The sequence below is a fragment of the Schistocerca nitens genome, chromosome 1 (assembly GCF_023898315.1).
Source record: "Schistocerca nitens isolate TAMUIC-IGC-003100 chromosome 1, iqSchNite1.1, whole genome shotgun sequence".
NCBI classification, from domain to species: Eukaryota; Metazoa; Arthropoda; class Insecta; order Orthoptera; family Acrididae; genus Schistocerca; species Schistocerca nitens.
The window spans coordinates 858,051,424-858,069,769 of NC_064614.1; the positions used below are offsets into that span (position 1 = coordinate 858,051,424).

Here is an 18,346-nt window from a genome sequence, read left to right on the forward strand (position 1 = left end):
AAGTTGAAGGCATACAACCTCGAGCGAATTTGGATAGCCACGGCTTCTTGGTTATGTTCTCACGCTGTTGGACTGCGAAGAGCGAGCGAGATCCATGTTCAAATTTAGCTCATGGGCCCCCTTTTTTCCACAAAGTTATGAATCGTCCGTACGGTCATTGACATGCCTGTTCGCTGTATTCAAGTTTGTTTCTGTGTTGTGGTGTAACGTCCGTTTGCAACAGTGAGGTGTGAGGAAGAGACTTCCAGACGTATGTGCCTCCTATTTTTTCTACACAAATACCACAGGTTATGACTCTTGCGTTCCGTTTTGGAAGTTTTAACTCTCGAACTCCTTTGTCGTAACATAGTTCATACCCGTTTATATGTTGTTTTCATTTCTTAGAGAGGTGTATGCGGCATCTCGCCTGCTCTCACTATTCACCACATTTACTTGTGACAGTAACACATTCTTAACACACGACTCACATTCTATATAACCAATGTATAGTATGACAATTGCCTAGACTACAGAAGGAGAACAGGCACTTCAGTGACCGGACGGAAAGTTCGCACATTTATTAAAAAAAGGGGGCGAGGGAGACAAGGGAGATTAGAATATGGGTATCCCTCTTTACATTACAACACCGTGACCACAAAACCACGACGCCGTAGTTCTGGCATTTCGCTCGATGTGTAAGTAGGCTGTTTAGATTTTTATGTTGGTAACGCCACGTAGCGCTCTGTCTAAAAATCACTGACCGTGCTGTGTGCAGTCTATGGCTGGTTGGCATTGTTTGAATATTCGCTATTGTAGTGTTGGGCAGTTGGATGTGGAAAGCGCGTAGCGTTACGCAGTTGGAGGTGAGCCGCTAGCAGTGGTGGATGTGGAGAGAGAGATGCCAGAGTTTTGAGAACGGACGATCTGGACGTGTGTCCGCCAGAAAAAGGAAATTTGTAAAGATGTATCTCATGAATTTATATATATATACACTCCTGGAAATGGAAAAAAGAACACATTGACACCGGTGTGTCAGACCCACCATACTTGCTCCGGACATTGCGAAAGGGCTGTACAAGCAACGATCACACGCACGGCACAGCGGACACACCAGGAACCGCGGTGTTGGCCGTCGAATGGCGCTAGCTGCGCAGCATTTGTGCACCGCCGCCGTCAGTGTCAGCCAGTTTGCCGTGGCATACGGAGCTCCATCGCCGTCTTTAACACTGGTAGCATGCCGCGACAGCGTGGACGTGAACCGTACGTGCAGTTGACGGACTTTGAGCGAGGGCGTATAGTGGGCATGCGGGAGGCCGGGTGGACGTACCGCCGAATTTCTCAACACGTGGGGCGTGAGGTCTCCACAGTACATCGATGTTCTCGCCAGTGGTCGGCGGAAGGTGAACGTGCCCGTCGACCTGGGACCGGACCGCAGCGACGCACGGATGCACGCCAAGACCGTAGGATCCTACGCAGTGCCGTAGGGGACCGCACCGCCACTTCCCAGCAAGTTAGGGACACTGTTGCTTCTGGGGTATCGGCGAGGACCATTCGCAACCGTCTCCATGAAGCTGGGCTACGGTCCCGCACACCGTTAGGCCGTCTTCCGCTCACGCCCCAACATCGTGCAGCCCGCCTCCAGTGGTGTCGCGACAGGCGTGAATGGAGGGACGAATGGAGACGTGTCGTCTTCAGCGATGAGAGTCGCTTCTGCCTTGGTGCCAATGATGGTCGTGTGCGTGTTTGGCGCCGTGCAGGTGAGCGCCACAATCAGGACTGCATACGACCGAGGCACACAGGGCCAACACCCGGCATCATGGTGTGGGGAGCGATCTCCTACACTGGCCGTACACCACTGGTGATCGTCGAGGGGACACTGAATAGTGCACGGTACATCCAAACCGTCATCGAACCCATCGTTCTACCATTCCTAGACCGGCAAGGGAACTTGCTGTTCCAACAGGACAATGCACGTCCGCATGTATCCCGTGCCACCCAACGTGCTCTAGAAGGTGTAAGTCAACTACCCTGGCCAGCAAGATCTCCGGATCTGTCCCCCGTTGAGCATGTTTGGGACTGGATGAAGCGTCGTCTCACGCGGTCTGCACGTCCAGCACGAACGCTGGTCCAACTGAGGCGCAAGGTGGAAATGGCATGGCAAGCCGTTCCACAGGACTACATCCAGCATCTCTACGATCGTCTCCATGGGAGAATAGCAGCCTGCATTGCTGCGAAAGGTGGATATACACTGTACTAGTGCCGACATTGTGCATGCTCTGTTGCCTGTGTCTATGTGCCTGTGGTTCTGTCAGTGTGATCATGTGATGTATCTGACCCCAGGAATGTGTCAATAAAGTTTCCCCTTCCTGGGACAATGAATTCACGGTGTTCTTATTTCAATTTCCAGGAGTGTATATATATATATATATATATATATATATATATATATATATATATATATACAGGGTGTTTCAAAAATGACCGGTATATTTGAAACGGCAATAAAAACTAAACGAGCAGCGATAGAAATACACCGTTTGTTGCAATATGCTTGGGACAACAGTACATTTTCAGGCGGACAAACTTTCGAAATTACAGTAGTTACAATTTTCAACAACAGATGGCGCTGCAAGTGATGTGAAAGATATAGAAGACAACGCAGTCTGTGGGTGCGCCATTCTGTACGTCGTCTTTCTGCTGTAAGTGTGTGCTGTTCACAACGTGCAAGTGTGCTGTAGACAACATGGTTTATTCCTTAGAACAGAGGATTTTTCTGGTGTTGGAATTCAAATGGCTCTGAGCACTATGGGACTCAACTGCTGTGGTCATCAGGCCCCTAGAACTTAGAACTACTTAAACCTAACTAACCTAAGGACATCACACACAGCCATGCCCGAGGCAGGATTCGAACCTGCGACCGTAGCAGTCGCACGGTTCCGGACTGCGCGCCTAGAACCGCGAGACCACCGCGGCCGGCCTGTTGGAATTCCACCGCCTAGAACACAGTGTTGTTGCAACAAGACGAAGTTTTCAACGGAGGTTTAATGTAACCAAAGGACCGAAAAGCGATACAATAAAGGATCTGTTTGAAAAATTTCAACGGACTGGGAACGTGACGGATGAACGTGCTGGAAAGGTAGGGCGACCGCGTACGGCAACCACAGAGGGCAACGCGCAGCTAGTGCAGCAGGTGATCCAACAGCGGCCTCGGGTTTCCTTTCGCCGTGTTGCAGCTGCGGTCCAAATGACGCCAACGTCCACGTATCGTCTCATGCGCCAAAGTTTACACCTCTATCCATACAAAATTCAAACGCGGCAACCCCTCAGCGCCGCTACCATTGCTGCACGAGAGACATTCGCTAACGATATAGTGCACAGGATTGATGACGGCGATATGCATGTGGGCAGCATTTGGTTTACTGACGAAGCTTATTTTGACCTGGACGGCTTCGTCAATAAACAGAACTGGCGCATATGGGGAACCGAAAAGCCCCATGTTGCAGTCCCATCGTCCCTGCATCCTCAAAAAGTACTGGTCTGGGCCGCCATTTCTTCCAAAGGAATCATTGGCCCATTTTTCAGATCCGAAACGATTACTGCATCACGCTATCTGGACATTCTTCGTGAATTTGTGGCGGTACAAACTGCCTTAGACGACACTGCGAACACCTCGTGGTTTATGCAAGATGGTGCCCGGCCACATCGCACGGCCGACGTCTTTAATTTCCTGAATGAATATTTCGACGATCGTGTGATTGCTTTGGGCTATCCGAAACATACAGGAGGCGGCGTGGATTGGCCTCCCTATTCGCCAGACATGAACCCCTGTGACTTCTTTCTGTGGGGACACTTGAAAGACCAGGTGTACCGCCAGAATCCAGAAACAATTGAACAGCTGAAGCAGTACATCTCATCTGCATGTGAAGCCATTCCGCCAGACACGTTGTCAAAGGTTTCGGGTAATTTCATTCAGAGACTACGCCATATTATTGCTACGCATGGTGGATATGTGGAAAATATCGTACTATAGAGTTTCCCAGACCGCAGCGCCATCTGTTGTAGAAAATTGTAACTACTGTAATTTCGAAAGTTTGTCTGCCTGAAAATGTACTGTTGTCCCAAGCATATTGCAACAAACGGTGTATTTCTATCGCTGCTCGTTTAGTTTTTATTGCCGTTTCAAATATACCGGTCATTTTTGAAACACCCTGTATGTAGGTTGGGCTCAACAAAATATTTTCGCATTCGGAAGAGAAAGTTGGTGACTGAAATTTCGTAAATAGATCTCGCCGCGACGAAAAATGTCTTTGCTGTAATGACTTCCATCCCAATTCGCGTATCATATCTGCCACACTCTCTTCCCTACTACGTGATAATACAAAACGAGCTGCCCTTTTTTGCACCCTTTCGATGTCCTCCGTCAATTCCACCTGGTAAGGATCCCACACCGCGCAGCAATATTCTAACAGAGGACGAACGAGTGTAGTGTAAGCTGTCTCTTTAGTGGACTTGTTGCATCTTCTAAGTGTCCTGCCAATGAAACGCAACCTTTGGCTCGCCTTCCCCACAATATTATCTATGTGGTCTTTCCAACTGAAGTTGTTCGTAATTTTAACACCCAGGTCCTTAGTTGAATTGACAGCCTTGAGAATTGTACTATTTATCGAGTAATCGAATTCCAACGGATTTCTTTTGGAACTCATGTGGATCACCTCACACTTTTCGTTATTTAGCGTCAACTGCCACCTGCCACACCATACAACAATCTTTTCTAAATCGCTTTGCAACTGATACTGGTCTTCGGATGACCTTACTAGACGGTAAATTACAGCATCATCTGCGAACAACCTAAGAGAACTGTTCAGATTGTCACCCCAGGTCATTTATATAGATCAGGAACAGCAGAGGTCCCAGGACGCTTCCCTGGGGAACACCTGATATCACTTCAGTTTTACTTGATGATTTGCCGTCTATTACTACGAACTGCGACCTTCCTGACAGGAAATCACGAATCCAGTCGCACAACTGAGACGATGCCCCATAGGCCCGCAGCTTGATTAGAAGTCGCTTGTGAGGAACGGTGTCAAAAGCTTTCCAGAAATCTAGAAATACGGAATCAACTTGAGATCCCCTGTCGATAGCGGCCATTACTTCGTGCGAATAAAGAGCTAGCTGCGTTGCACAAGAACGATGTTTTCTGAAACCATGCTTATTACGTATCAATACATCGTTCCCTTCGAGGTGATTCATAATGTTTGAATACAGTATACGCTCCAAAACCCTACTGCAAACCGACGTCAATGATATAGGTCTGTAGTTAGATGGATTACTCCTACTACCCTTCTTAAACACTGGTGCGACCTGCGCAATTTTCCAATCTGTAGGTACAGATCTATCGGTGAGCGAGCGGTTGTGTATGAGTGCTTAGTAGGGAGCTATTGTATCAGCGTAATGTGAAAGGAACCTAATCGTTATACAATCTGGACCTGAAGACTTGCCCGTATCAAGCGATTTGAGTTGCTTCGCAACCCCTAAGGTATCTACTTCTAAGAAACTCATGCTAGCAGCTGTTCGTGTTTCAAATTCTGGAATATTCCATTCATCTTCCCTGGTGAAGGAATTTCGGAAAACTGCGTTCAATAACTCCGCTTTAGCGGCACAGTCGTCGGTAACAATACCATCGGCACTGCGCAGCGAAGGTATTGACTGCGTCTTGCAGCTTGTGTACTTTACATACGACCAGAATTTCTTCGGATTTTCTACCAAATTTCGAGACAATGTTTCGTTGTGGAACCTATTAAAGGCATCTCGCATTGAAGTCCGTGCCAAATTTCGCGCGTCTGTAAATTTTAGCCAATCTTCGGGATTTCGCGTTCTTCTGAACTTCACATGCTTTTTCCGTTGCCTCTGCAACAGAGTTCGGACCTGTTTTGTGTACCACGGGGGATCAGTTCCAACTCTTACCAGTTTATGAGGTATGAATCTCTCAATTGCTGTTGCTACTATATCTTTGAATTTGAGCCACATCTCGTCTACATTTGCATAGTCAGTTCGGAAGGAATGGAGATTGTCTCTTAGGAAGGCTTCTAGTGACACTTTATCCGCTTTTTTAAATAAAATTATTTTGCGTTTGTTTCTGGTGGATTTGGAAGAAACGGTATTGAGCCTAGCTACAACGACCTTGTGATCACTAATCCCTGTATCAGTCATGATGCTCTCTATCGGCTCTGGATTGTTTGTGGCTAAGAGGTCAAGTGTGTTTTCGCAACCATTTACAATTCGCGTGGGTTCGTGGACTAACTGCTCGAAATAATTTTCGGAGAAAGCATTTAGGACAATCTCGGAAGATGTTTTCTGCCTACCTCCGGTTTTGAACAAGTATTTTTGCCAACATATCGAGGGAAGGTTGAAGTCCCCACCAACTATAACCGTATGAGTGGGGTATTTATTTTTTACGAGACTCAAATTTTCTCTGAACTGTTCCGCAACTATATCATCGGAGTCTGGGGGTCGGTAGAAGGAGCCAGTTATTAACTTAGTTCGGCTGTTAAGTATAACCTCCACCCATACCAATTCGTACGGAGTACCTACTTCGACTTCACTACAAGATAAACCACTACCGACAGACACAAACACTCCACCACCAATTCTGCCTACTCTATCTTTCCTGAACACCCTCTGAGACTTCGTAAAAATTTCTGCAAAACTTATTTCAGACTTTAGCCAGCTTTCTGTACCTATAACGATTTCAGCTTCTGTGCTTTCTATTAGCGCTTGAAGCTCAGGGACTTTCCCAGCACAAGAAAAACAATTTACAACTACAATTCCGACTGTTCCTTGATCCAAGCACGTCCTGTATTTGCCATGCACCCTTTGAGATTGCAGCCCACCCCGTACTTTCCCGAGGCCTTCTAACCTAAAAAACCGCCCGGTCCACGCCACACAGCCTCCGCTACCCGTGTAGCCGTCAGCTGAGTGTAGTGAACTCCTGACCTATTCAGTGGAACCGAAACCCCACCACCCTATGGCGCAAGTCAAGGAATCTGCAGCCAACACGGTCGCAAAACCGTCTGAGCCTCTGATTCAGACCCTCCACCCGGCTCTGCACCAAAGGTCCGTAGTCGGTTCTGTCGACGATGCTGCAGATGGTGAGCTCTGCCTTCATCTCGTAAGCAAGACCGGCAGCCTTCACCAAATCAGATAGCCGCTGGAATCCAGAGAGAATTTCCTCAGATCCAAAGCGACACACGTCATTAGTGCCGACATGTGCCACCACCTGCAGCTGGCTGCACCCTGTGCTCTTCATGGCATCCGGAAGGACCCTTTCCACATCAGGAATGACTCCACCCGAAATGCACACGGAGTGCACACTGGATTTCTTCCCCTCCTTAGCCGCCATATCCCTAAGGGGCCCCATTACGCGCCTAACATTGGAGCTCCCAACTACCAATAAGCCCACCCTCTGTGATTGCCCGGACCTTGAAGACTGAGAATCATCCTCTGAAACAGGGCAGGCAGCTGCATCTGGCTCAGCCAGAGACAGTGCCTGAAACCTGTTTGTCAGACGCACCGGAGAGGCTTTCTGATCAGCCTCCGGGGACGTCTTTCGCTGCCTGCCACGCCTTGGAACGACCTCCCAATCAACCACAGGCGAGGGCTCAGTCCCACTGCAGGCAGCAACCGGGGCAACCACAGCGGCAGACCGATCTGGGGACAGACGGGACGAGGTTGACATCCCCGTGATACCCAAGTCCGGCTCCCCACAGTGGTGCCCATTGGCAACAGCCTCAAGCTGCGCGACCGAAGTCAGCGCCGCTTGCAGCTGTGAGCGAAGGGATGTCAACTCAGCCCTCATCCGAACACAACAATCACAGTCCCTTTCGAACCCTTGCTAGCCGTCGTTTCAGTTCGCAGCGTTGTGATGTAACGCTCTGAATTTATTATTGTTCCACGATCAAGCAAATCAACATGGATAACACCATCTGCGTTCCTGGACACTGTGGCCACGATTTTTCTAGCTACATTTCTTTTTCTGGGTTGAGTCTTTGTGTCGATATTACATAGACAGACGTTTCGTCTCCGGGTCGTAATGGTGTACCCACGTTTCGTCTTCTGTCACAAATGAATGGAGGAAGGCGTCACCTTCATTCTCGTAACGCGAGAAGAGTTCCTGACAAATTTCAAGTCAGCGCGCTTTCATTTCAGGAGTCAGCATCCGTAGTACCCATCGTGCACAGATCTTCCGATAGCCAAGCAAAGGACAAATGTGACCCACACGTTCTTGTGAAATGCCGCGGCTCGGTCTGCCTCCGCTTTGCGGTACAGCGCGACGTTTCACTTAGCATTGCGGTGCGACGTTTTTCAGTCGACACATCTCTCTTCATTTTGGCAGAAACGTGGTGTCCGCGCTGTTTACCCTTCGCTGTTTTTCGTGATATGAAGGACGTTCACGGGACCAGTGACTGCACAGAAAGAGGCAGCTAGAGATTTGTCATCATAAGCCTTTAAAACTGAATGGGGATAACAGAAGGTTGGTTCAAATGGCTCTGAGGACTATGGGACTTAACATCTATGGTCATCAGTCCCCTAGAACTTAGAACTACTTAAACCTAACTAACCTAAGGACAGCACACAACACCCAGCCATCACGAGGCAGAGAAAATCCCTGACGCCGCCGGGAATCGAACCCGGGAACCCGGGCGTGGGAAGCGAGAACGCTACCGCACGACCACGAGATGCGGGCGATAACAGAAGGGAGGGATGGTAATTTTCAATATATATAATGCAGTCGCATAAGCGACGGGTACTACAAATTTGCTATGAAGCGACATTACAGTATCACGCACAAATAATTTGAAGATTTAGTTGACGAACAAAGAGCACAAAATTACAACCGTCGACAGACGGGAGTCATTGTTCTGCACATCAAGAAGCACCTTTTGCTAAATCTGCAGGCATGGAGCATATGATGACATTGATAGTGCGAATAGTAAAATTTCTGCAGTAACACGCATAATTTTACTGTCAGTTGCAAACAGTTTTAGATGGAACTCAACGAAGGGTATAGAGACTTAAAATATCACTGCAAAGTAGATTGGTTAAGTCAAGGGACATGCCTGGAACGATATTTCGAATTAGAATTCGCTTTTGTTGAATTTATAAAGGAAAAAGGAGTGCGGAACAGTAAATTAGATTGCACACAATAGATTGCAGACATCGCATTTTAAGTGAACTTGCCTGCACACTGCCCACAGTACGACGTTGCAAGGTGAGAAACAACTGCTTCCTGATTTGATGGAGATGCATTTAAAAAGAAAATCACCTTGCAAAAGGGACTCATTCTGACACACACAGTCCCTTAAACTCACTGGCGCTAAAGAAAACGCGAGGTTTGAAGAGTTCATTGTGGCTTTGAAAGAATTACAAGGATAGTTTCCTGAACGGTTTGAAGACACTACTAATCTTCCATCTGTTTTCGGGTGTTTTAGTGTAGCTTTTCCGTTTCTGTCGAATGCGGCCCTGTGCATGTACGCATGTGACGGCTGATCTGCAAGGTAATTCCCCTTTTTAAAGACACATTCCTTTAACGTTAAAACTGTCCAGGACACCTACATCGCTTTCCTCGGATAGAGTTTCCATGTTTCCATGATGTTGCAAAAGTGCTACAATATTTCCATTGACATATGTGTGTGAAAGACCTTTTATCTGTTACGAAACTAAATAAGTCATGGCTACGGGGTGACCTCAGTGCGAAAATCTGTGAAATTGTCAGCGTCTGTCCGTAAGCCGACAGTTTGTGCTAGACAAAAGTTATACTTTGCCTTTAGCGCACCAAAAATAATTAAACAACACTGATTTTTTCTGTTTTTGATCTATGTTGATGGGAAATATGAAATATAAAACCAAATCGCATGCAGTGCGACTGCAATACGGCGCGTTCGCAGTTTCCCGTTTTCCCTTGCTCGCGCTCAGACGGCGTGCGATGTGGCATGGGCGCTGTGCATCTGTGCCGCGGCAAGGCTCGCCAGTAATTCCTTGACACCCCTCATCTCATCTCATTTGTTTTCCAACATAGTTTACATATTAAAGGTTGTGAGTCCTACAAAGCCATGGACTTGATTTTATTTGTTTACATGCTTAAATTATGTTGCTTTGCTATTTTATACAGTTCATATAGAGATCTCTACTATTTACATTTTCTACAAGTAGAATCTGGGCGTCGTCAAACATAAAATTTTGATAACATTTCTTCATTTGAAGTTATCATCTACATCGGATTTTATAATCCGGCTTCCATTCCCTCTCAACGTCGTCTAAAAATAAATAAAAAAGTGTTGGATATACAACACCCTTGTCTGAGTCTTTCATTAATATCTCCTTGGGCAATATATCGAGATTTTTAGCTTTACATTTATCTGTGTTCCTGTACATATATTTCAGTTAACTTCGATCAGATGCAGTGGCGTTCCTCTTTTCTTCGTAATATTCCGTAGCATCCCTCATAGATAGATATGGCCTAAACTGCGACTTGCCGATATCAGTGACTTCTGTGGATGCTACTTTTCGGTAGCTGCGATTCTTAACTGTGATTTGTCGCAGTTATGAATCGCAGTTAACGAATTCACAACTTATATCTTTCAGCACTCCATGTTATTTCTGCGATTTAAGCGATTTCTTACCTCTGCGCTTTATGCGATTACTGAGGTTTGCCACTGGTAGAGATTACACTGTCATTAGTTGCAAATAAGAAGTGACCTGTGTAAATACAATCAAGAAATATATTCTCGCGTGTGTAGGAGATTAATTGTCAGGATCTAAGGTTAACGTTTCAGTTACCTAACTGACAAAAATTGACGTGAAACAGTGTTATTAATATTTACAATGATTCTTCCTCAGCTGTTACAGGATATACGAAAGGTACGCCTGCCCACAGGCAAAATTTCATATCAAAAACAGTCAGTAGCAAGTGTGTTTTAGTTATGTTCTTCCTTTTTGTTTTAATTTTGTATTAATGGAACAAATGTGAAAATCTTGATTTTTGATGATGAGAATCATAACGCAAATTACCACACATAAGAGTTCATGTTTACAATACGGATTCTAATCACGTTGTTACGTTCACAGGTATTTGAGCCACATTTTCTGTCACTCGATACAGCGATAATTCAAAATATCATTGACAGAAGAAGTGGAGAAATTGCCACAGCGTCCTTACACCGTCTTCGCCGGAAGTAAGGATAGTTCCCAAGTTTGTGAATGAACGTAATGACATCGTTTGTGCAAAGTATGTAACCTCCTCTCCCACTGAATTGCTTTCATTACCAGAAATATTAGCAGTTGTATAATGTGAAGTGTTTTGCTAGTAATTAGTAGCAGTATAAGAGTTTAATAATACTAGTGATTTTCCAGACGCAGTTCCCATTTCGATTACTGGCTGCTCTGTGTACCCGCCCACATCTAGAAGAGATAATCGTGAAGATTCAAGATGTCTCTTGAAAACCTTGCAGCTTAACAGGACCATAATTGATAACATAAGTGTGCAAAATGAGTATTGGTACTGTGTGTCATTGAAGTTATTACGTGATTTGAAAGGGACGATAAATACATGTGAACTACACTGTGAGTGAACAATGAAAATTCCATTCGCACCTTATATAAGCCATCCCATATCCCAAAATTTTCAGCTGTGTATTTAGTGATAAAGACATGCTAGTGTGTGACATAGATGCAGCCGTCCACCCCTCCCGCCTTGAAATGGTGGCTGTGATGACAAACTGACCTGTACCGTAGCCCAAGATCTAAGTTACGTTGGAAGGTTGCGTGATTTAAGGTTGATGATGTGTAAGTGAAGAAAGTGAAAATTACTGATCTTACAGTTAAAAGTGGACACTGTGAATAGCATCAGTGTAATATTTGAAAATACATACAAAAGTTTAACTGCGTATTGAACTGTGGAAAAAAACAGTTGTTAAACATTTGGTGAAAGTTGCATAGTAGACATCAGATTGCATTTTTAGTAGTTTAGCTACGATATAGGTGTGTAACATGCATCAATATACTTTGAGAGCCTTATCCATTACCTTTTTTTCTGGAATTACCCTGCAGTTTTAGCTTTGCGATGAAAAGTGTCCCGGGTTGGAGATTTTCTCTGCCCAGGGACTCATCATTTCATCATCATCATTCGTGACAGTGGCTCGATTGGACTGTGAAAAAATTGGACTGTGTAACACTTGGGGTTTGTGCGGAAGCTTATAACCGCGCAGTTGAACGCCCCACAAACCAAACATCATCATCACCTCCAGCACTACTTCAGACATTAGTCGAGTGTACGCCACGTCACGTTGCAGCACTTCTGCGTGCTCGCTGGGGCCCGGCACGATATTAGGCAGCTGTGTCAATTTCTTTGGCTCTTCAGCGTATTTATATATCTAGTTGCATGAAGTACGATGTTCATTGTAGCAAGAAAACGGCCACATAACTACGAGGAGTATCACGGCTGTCTCTTAAATGTGTTTACTCGGTTTAATAGACAATCAATACTTACTGCTGTGCCGTCACTGTGTAGTGGTTTGCAGAGGGAAGTATGGAAAGAAGATTAGGATCTAATGTTCCGTCAACGACGATGTTATTAGTGAGAGAGAGTACATGCCTGAAGCGGAGAAGGAATTCAGAGTTAATAGGTAACACCAATTATTGGCAATGGAAATTCATCAAAAGTTGAGGAAAAGTTTATTTGTAGTCAGTGCCTTGATTTTCAACTTGGTGACTCAGTTCTAATGTGGGAGTTCTTCTCTCTAGTAAGACTTACGTGAAGTATATCTCGTAACTGTAACCGCAAGTGTAAATATAGACTGTCCACAATACACTGTTGAATGATAGCTGATCAATGATGTATTAAACCGCTCACAAATTTTGGGAAACTCTCGAAGATGTAGCATCCAAAATTCCTTATCATCATGTTATAATCTTGCTCGTTGACTTCAGTGCCCAACTGGTTAGGAAAAATAAATTATGCGTATTAGTGCCAATAAAAAGGGGAAAAAACATATGGTCTTCTATAGAGGATTCAATCTGCAGCAATGTCCACATACTTCAAAGTCCTCCCACGGAACAAGAAAACTTGAGTTTCTCCCAACACAATGTTAAGGAAGCTCCAAATTGACCATGTCGCAATAAAAGCCCAAAATCGAAAAGAAATACTAAACGTTAAAGTAAGAAAGAGTGCGAGAATCGATTCTGAGATCAAACTAAGATTGCAGCCGACCAGAAAACCTCTAGAACCACGACAGAAACACTGAAAAAGATATAATTATCTCGAAACCCTCACTAATACGGAAATAAAGAGCTGGGAAGAAATCAAAGAAGCTTTAACCAAATCATCCGATTCTTTGGTCGGCCCTCCGTGAAAACGGAAGTACAGGTGGTGGAATGAAAAGTGTGACGAAGCACTTGAAGGAAAATTAAAATTCTGGAAGAGGTGGAACTCCAATGAGACTGAGAGGAAAAGGGAGACTTCAAGAATGAAAGAAACAGCCAGGAGCATAAGAGAAGAGAAAAGTAGGGTCGAAAATGTGAAAGAAGAGTTCAACACCTAGGAGTTTTACAGGACTTTCAAAGAGGAGCTATAGGGATATCAACCACCAAGTCTGTGCTCTAGGCGAACGGGTGAAAGCGTATTTATAATCGACAAAGGAAATTGTCAGCTCTTGGCAGAATATTTGAAAGTGCTGCTGAAATGTGAAGATTCTCGGGAAAGACTGGATGCTCAGAAACAGATCTACAATAATTTAAATTCCAAACCATCAATCCTCGGTGAAATCACACCGAAAATTTAGGAGCTCGGGAATAACAAAAAACCAGATAAAAATGATATTATGACAAAAATTTGGAAAATTGGAGAGGAAGTCGCTGCAGCTAGAATACACTGCCTTATAGAAGAATCTGGAAAAGAGAAAGACACCGAAAGACTGGGGATGTGCGCGTATTGCGTTTTATTTATTTATTTTACCCTCTACGGCTCCTTCTAGTATCAGGAAGTTATTCCCTGATGTCTTAACATATGTCCTATTATCCTGTCCCTTCTGCTGGTCAGTGTATATATCCAGTCCATAAGCAAGGCAACCGAACAACTTTAAAGGGATCCCCTTACTTTCAGTTGCTTAAAAGGTACTCTTCAGAGTTGTTGAAAAGAGTTGAAGAACAGTGTGATTACCTGAAGCAGGTCATGAGTTCTGAGAGATAGAGCGTTAAGTAGCTAGAACACAGCAATAATATTTTTAAACTTCAAAAACGCATACGACTCAAATGCTTCATAAACTTTATTTAGGGTATTAGAGGAATTAAAAATTGATAGAAAAACGAGGAATATTGCGAAACAAAACCTGACATATACCATCAAAAAATGGTTCAAATGGCTCTGAGCACTATGCGACTTAACTTCTGAGGTCATCAGTCGCCTAGAACTTAGAACTAATTAAACTTAACTAACCTAAGGATATCACACACATCCATGCCCGAGGCAGGATTCGAACTTGCGACCGGAGCGGTCGCTCGGTTCCAGACTGTAGCGCCTAGAACCGCACGGCCACTCCGGCCGGCCAGATACCATCTCTGATCCACCACAACACCAACAATAACAACCTATAAAACTTTATCACTTCGAACGAATAAGTAAACGTTACTTCCGCATACGTCTTACGAAGTGGATATAAAGCCTGTAAATAAATCGACTACTGTTGTACGAGGCAAGGAGAGAGGGGAGGAAAGACGTACCGGTACTCCAAGCGTTTCAATAATTCACGATACTCCGATTAAATAATCCGAAGTGCAGAACAACGCTCTAATTGTAATTCTCTGGACGTTCTGCAACTGAGAGGGGCAAGTGGAGCGTCTCTTAAAGCTCTAAAACAGGTATTTTGGTCGTTTGCGTTATCAGCTACAGAAATAGTGTTTTGTACTGAGACGCACATCATGCTGTGCCACTATTTCCATTTCCCTACAAGAAACAGTTAAGGTCAGCCTAGGTTGGATTCGTAGTTCCACTGTACCACTAACCGTCCTAATGCTTATTTTGACTGAACACAAAATTATTGTATCTGACGATGGGTCCAGACACGCATCCTACTTACGTTTCAAAAAAGAAGTGAGCACTTGCTTTCGCCATATCCCCCTATCTGCAGTGATAGGTGTATGGAAAACATCATGTCACTGAAGGTAAAAAGGACTTGTCTGCCTGCACCTGATGCCACGCTGAAGCGAACAAAATGTGTACTGTGCAACAGTGTTTTGTGACTAATTTGTTGCCGACGTCAGGAACACGATTTGTAAACGCGCCTTGTAATAACGCTAATAGTCTGCGGTGGCATCTTATTTCATTTTAATGAGATAATCAGTGTGCCGCCTGCATGGCCGGTCTGCAATTACGCTGGCTACCGAGCCGCTATCGCTGCCTCGGAATGGCGGTGAAGTGGAAAGTGGAACAATCTGTGTCTCCACCTCCTACGTGGTGCAACAAACATTCGTGAAGTCCAAAAGACTGCACCGAGAAAGGCGGCTCAGTGGTTCAGGGCTTCGGCTCGCATTAGAGAGACCGAAGTGCAAATTCCCGCCCGGCTACCCACATTTAAGTTTTCCTTGTTTTCCCTCAGTCGGTTAAGCAGAAGACACTGACAATTCCTCTGAAAAGGACGCGGATGATGTACTTCCCTGACCTTGTCATAAACGTCGTTATACTCTGTCTCTAATGATTTCGGTGTCGTAGTGAAGTCGTAAGTGTCTTTCTTTACACGTGCCCTTTCTCAGCGTTGCTCACCTTCATTTCAAGCCACACCAAAGAAAACACAGACCTAGCAGCAGACTTTACGTGCAACAACCATGTTCGTTTACAGTGTCGAGATACTACATAACAACTAGAAGCTAATCTGACAGTACCCAAGCAAATTAGAGAACTAAAATTGCCGAAATGGTAACTTATGAAGTAACTGAAAATAAAACAAAAGTTATTATTAACAATTAGAAGTAATATTTGCTGTTTTTTTTTTATTTTTCATTGTGTGTCTTTGCAGCATGTCCAATCTTGGCAAACTGTAGGCCTACTGCATCTAGGGTATGTTATTACTTTCGAGACACTATGCACACTGGCTTTATTATCATGAGTAATACTTTCAGGTTGCGGATTTCCGTCACTTGGACAGCCCGCCGTAAAATGTAAGGAAAGTCGACGTATTCGGCCATTTGCGTAAATAGTACGCAGGTTAAAAAAAAAAAAGGAGGAGGAAAGTAGGAAATCTGTCATCAACCAAAGTGTTAGTTTGAACACTATCATATTATATTATGCTTGTTCCTACTGAATACAGTACCCTATTTACTTCCTACGACCCGAGCAACGACTCATTCAGATAGGTGCGGGGGCGGCGGGGGGAGGGGCGGTGAAGGCAGGGAGGGGGAAGGGGTTACCGTTTATATTGGATTACTGAACTTGAGTTTTTAGCGGTGAAAATCATGTCAAATGATGTAAAAAGTTTCCTTTTATCAACTTTACATACTTTTGGAATGGTCATCTGGTCCTTACCCGGGCTAGCAGCGAGCCAAGAACCTATCACTCAGCAACAAAGAGTACAGTACAGAACAAATACAACTGCAGCGATGGTTTTACAACATCGTTGGTCGTCTATTGCAACCCAGTCTCGAAGTATGCAAGTGAATGTTGTCAACCCTCTTTCCATCACGGCCTCTGCAGTATCTTCTTCCAGTTCTTCATAGCTCTGCCTCTTTTCCACCTCCCTGGAGGTCTCCACGCGGACACTCTCTGTTCCCATCCATACACCCCATATGGCCGTATCATTCTAGCTGTTTCCTTACTATCTACTGTACCAATATCGAAACAATTTTCATCGCTCGTTTGATATCTTCATACCATACCTTGTCCATAATTGTTGTTTTGCAAAACATTCTCCGATGGAAGCTCCTGGCAAACTAAAAGTGTGTACCTCAATTGAGATCCCCATTTTGGCAAGTCGTGGGCAACGTTCTTAGTGGTTGAGATGTCCAGAAGACAGGGCTTTTAAAGATTCAGTCTTTCAACGCCTACGTCTTTCCTTCCAAACCCCATAGAGACACTATTGCATAATTTAATAGAGTTCCCGGATTCGAGTTCCGGCTGGGCGCACTCTTATGATCTATCGAAAAATTTCAAGACAGAAAATAGTAATAGTAGTAATAATAATAATGATAACGTCAGACATAACGTCTGAGACAGAAAAGAGAAATAATAATAATTATAATAATAACAGTAATTGCGTATGGCTCAATGACCGGGTGTAAATCTTTCAACTGGACACCATTTACGCGACTTGCGTGTCTCTAATCTATCTCATTCATCCATTCGGGGGAAGGAGACCCGCAGTTTAGCGTGGAATCAGAACCACGTGTCGTTCCTGGCAACATCTCACGTAGTTGAGAGGAGAAGACTACATAAAAGGCATGCTGAAAATTTCCATGGTCCGACAGGGGTTCGATCCCATGATCTCTCTGTTTCCACACACGCACTTTACCACTTTTTATGTAAAATGTACACTGTCACTTCAACTTCAAATAGTAATTATAATACCGTCAGGTATGATACAGTGAAAGTCACAAATCTAGTCAAAGATTTTGTTCTTCTCATGTTTCTTTTCTTTTTGTGTTGAACAGTTTCGAAACTTAGTCAAAGAACCCAAAGCCAATGTCATTACCATCTGATTCAGACTCTTCTTTCTTCCCAGATTTTTCCTTCTCCTCTTTTACAGCAGCCGCTGTGTGCAGCATCACCTCCGGCTGTAGGTCCAGCAGCAGGAGCAGTGACACCACCAATTGGCACAGACGCCAACTTCTCACAACGTGGCGCTATCAGACTTCCACTGTTCTTCCCTTTAAGTTCACTGAGAGCTTTCTTCAGTCTCTCGCCATGTGCTTCAGTACAGATAGAACTGAAAATCTTCTCAGTATCCGGAGACGTTAGATTTTCTTCCCGCCAACGTCGACAAGCAGGTAATCGGCCACTTAATGCGTCTTTTAAGTCTTTTCACTACGAAAAGGGCATGCGCTTCCACAAAAAAATGGCTCTGAGTACTATGCGATTTAACTTCTGAGGTCATCAGTCGCCTAGAACTTAGAACTACTTAAACCTAACTAACCTAAGGACATCACACACATCCACGCCCGAGGCAGGATTCGAATCTGCAACCGTAGCGGTCGCTCGGTTCCAGACTGTAGCGCCTAGAACCGCACGGTCACTCCAGTCGGCTGCACTTGCACAGCTTACTATGCCGCTGGACTACTAGGCTCAACAAAACAGTGTACACTACTGGCCATTAAAATTGCTACAACA

At 44.6% G+C, this 18,346-nt stretch overlaps 1 protein-coding gene and 1 long non-coding RNA gene across 3 annotated transcripts in view; one reads left to right on the forward strand and one right to left on the reverse strand.

Moving 5' to 3' along the window:
- LOC126263452 (uncharacterized) overlaps positions 1-11,880 on the forward strand; it is a 139,998-nt gene extending 128,118 nt beyond the window's left edge. For both annotated transcript variants that reach the window (XR_007546873.1, XR_007546874.1), the window contains 2 exons: positions 11,104-11,263; positions 11,389-11,880. This is a non-coding gene — a long non-coding RNA (uncharacterized LOC126263452). The remainder of the gene's footprint in view (positions 1-11,103; positions 11,264-11,388) is intronic.
- LOC126263428 (uncharacterized) overlaps positions 1-18,346 on the reverse strand; it is a 623,908-nt gene that overhangs the window by 501,893 nt on the left and 103,669 nt on the right. The gene's annotated exons all lie outside the window — the stretch shown is intronic.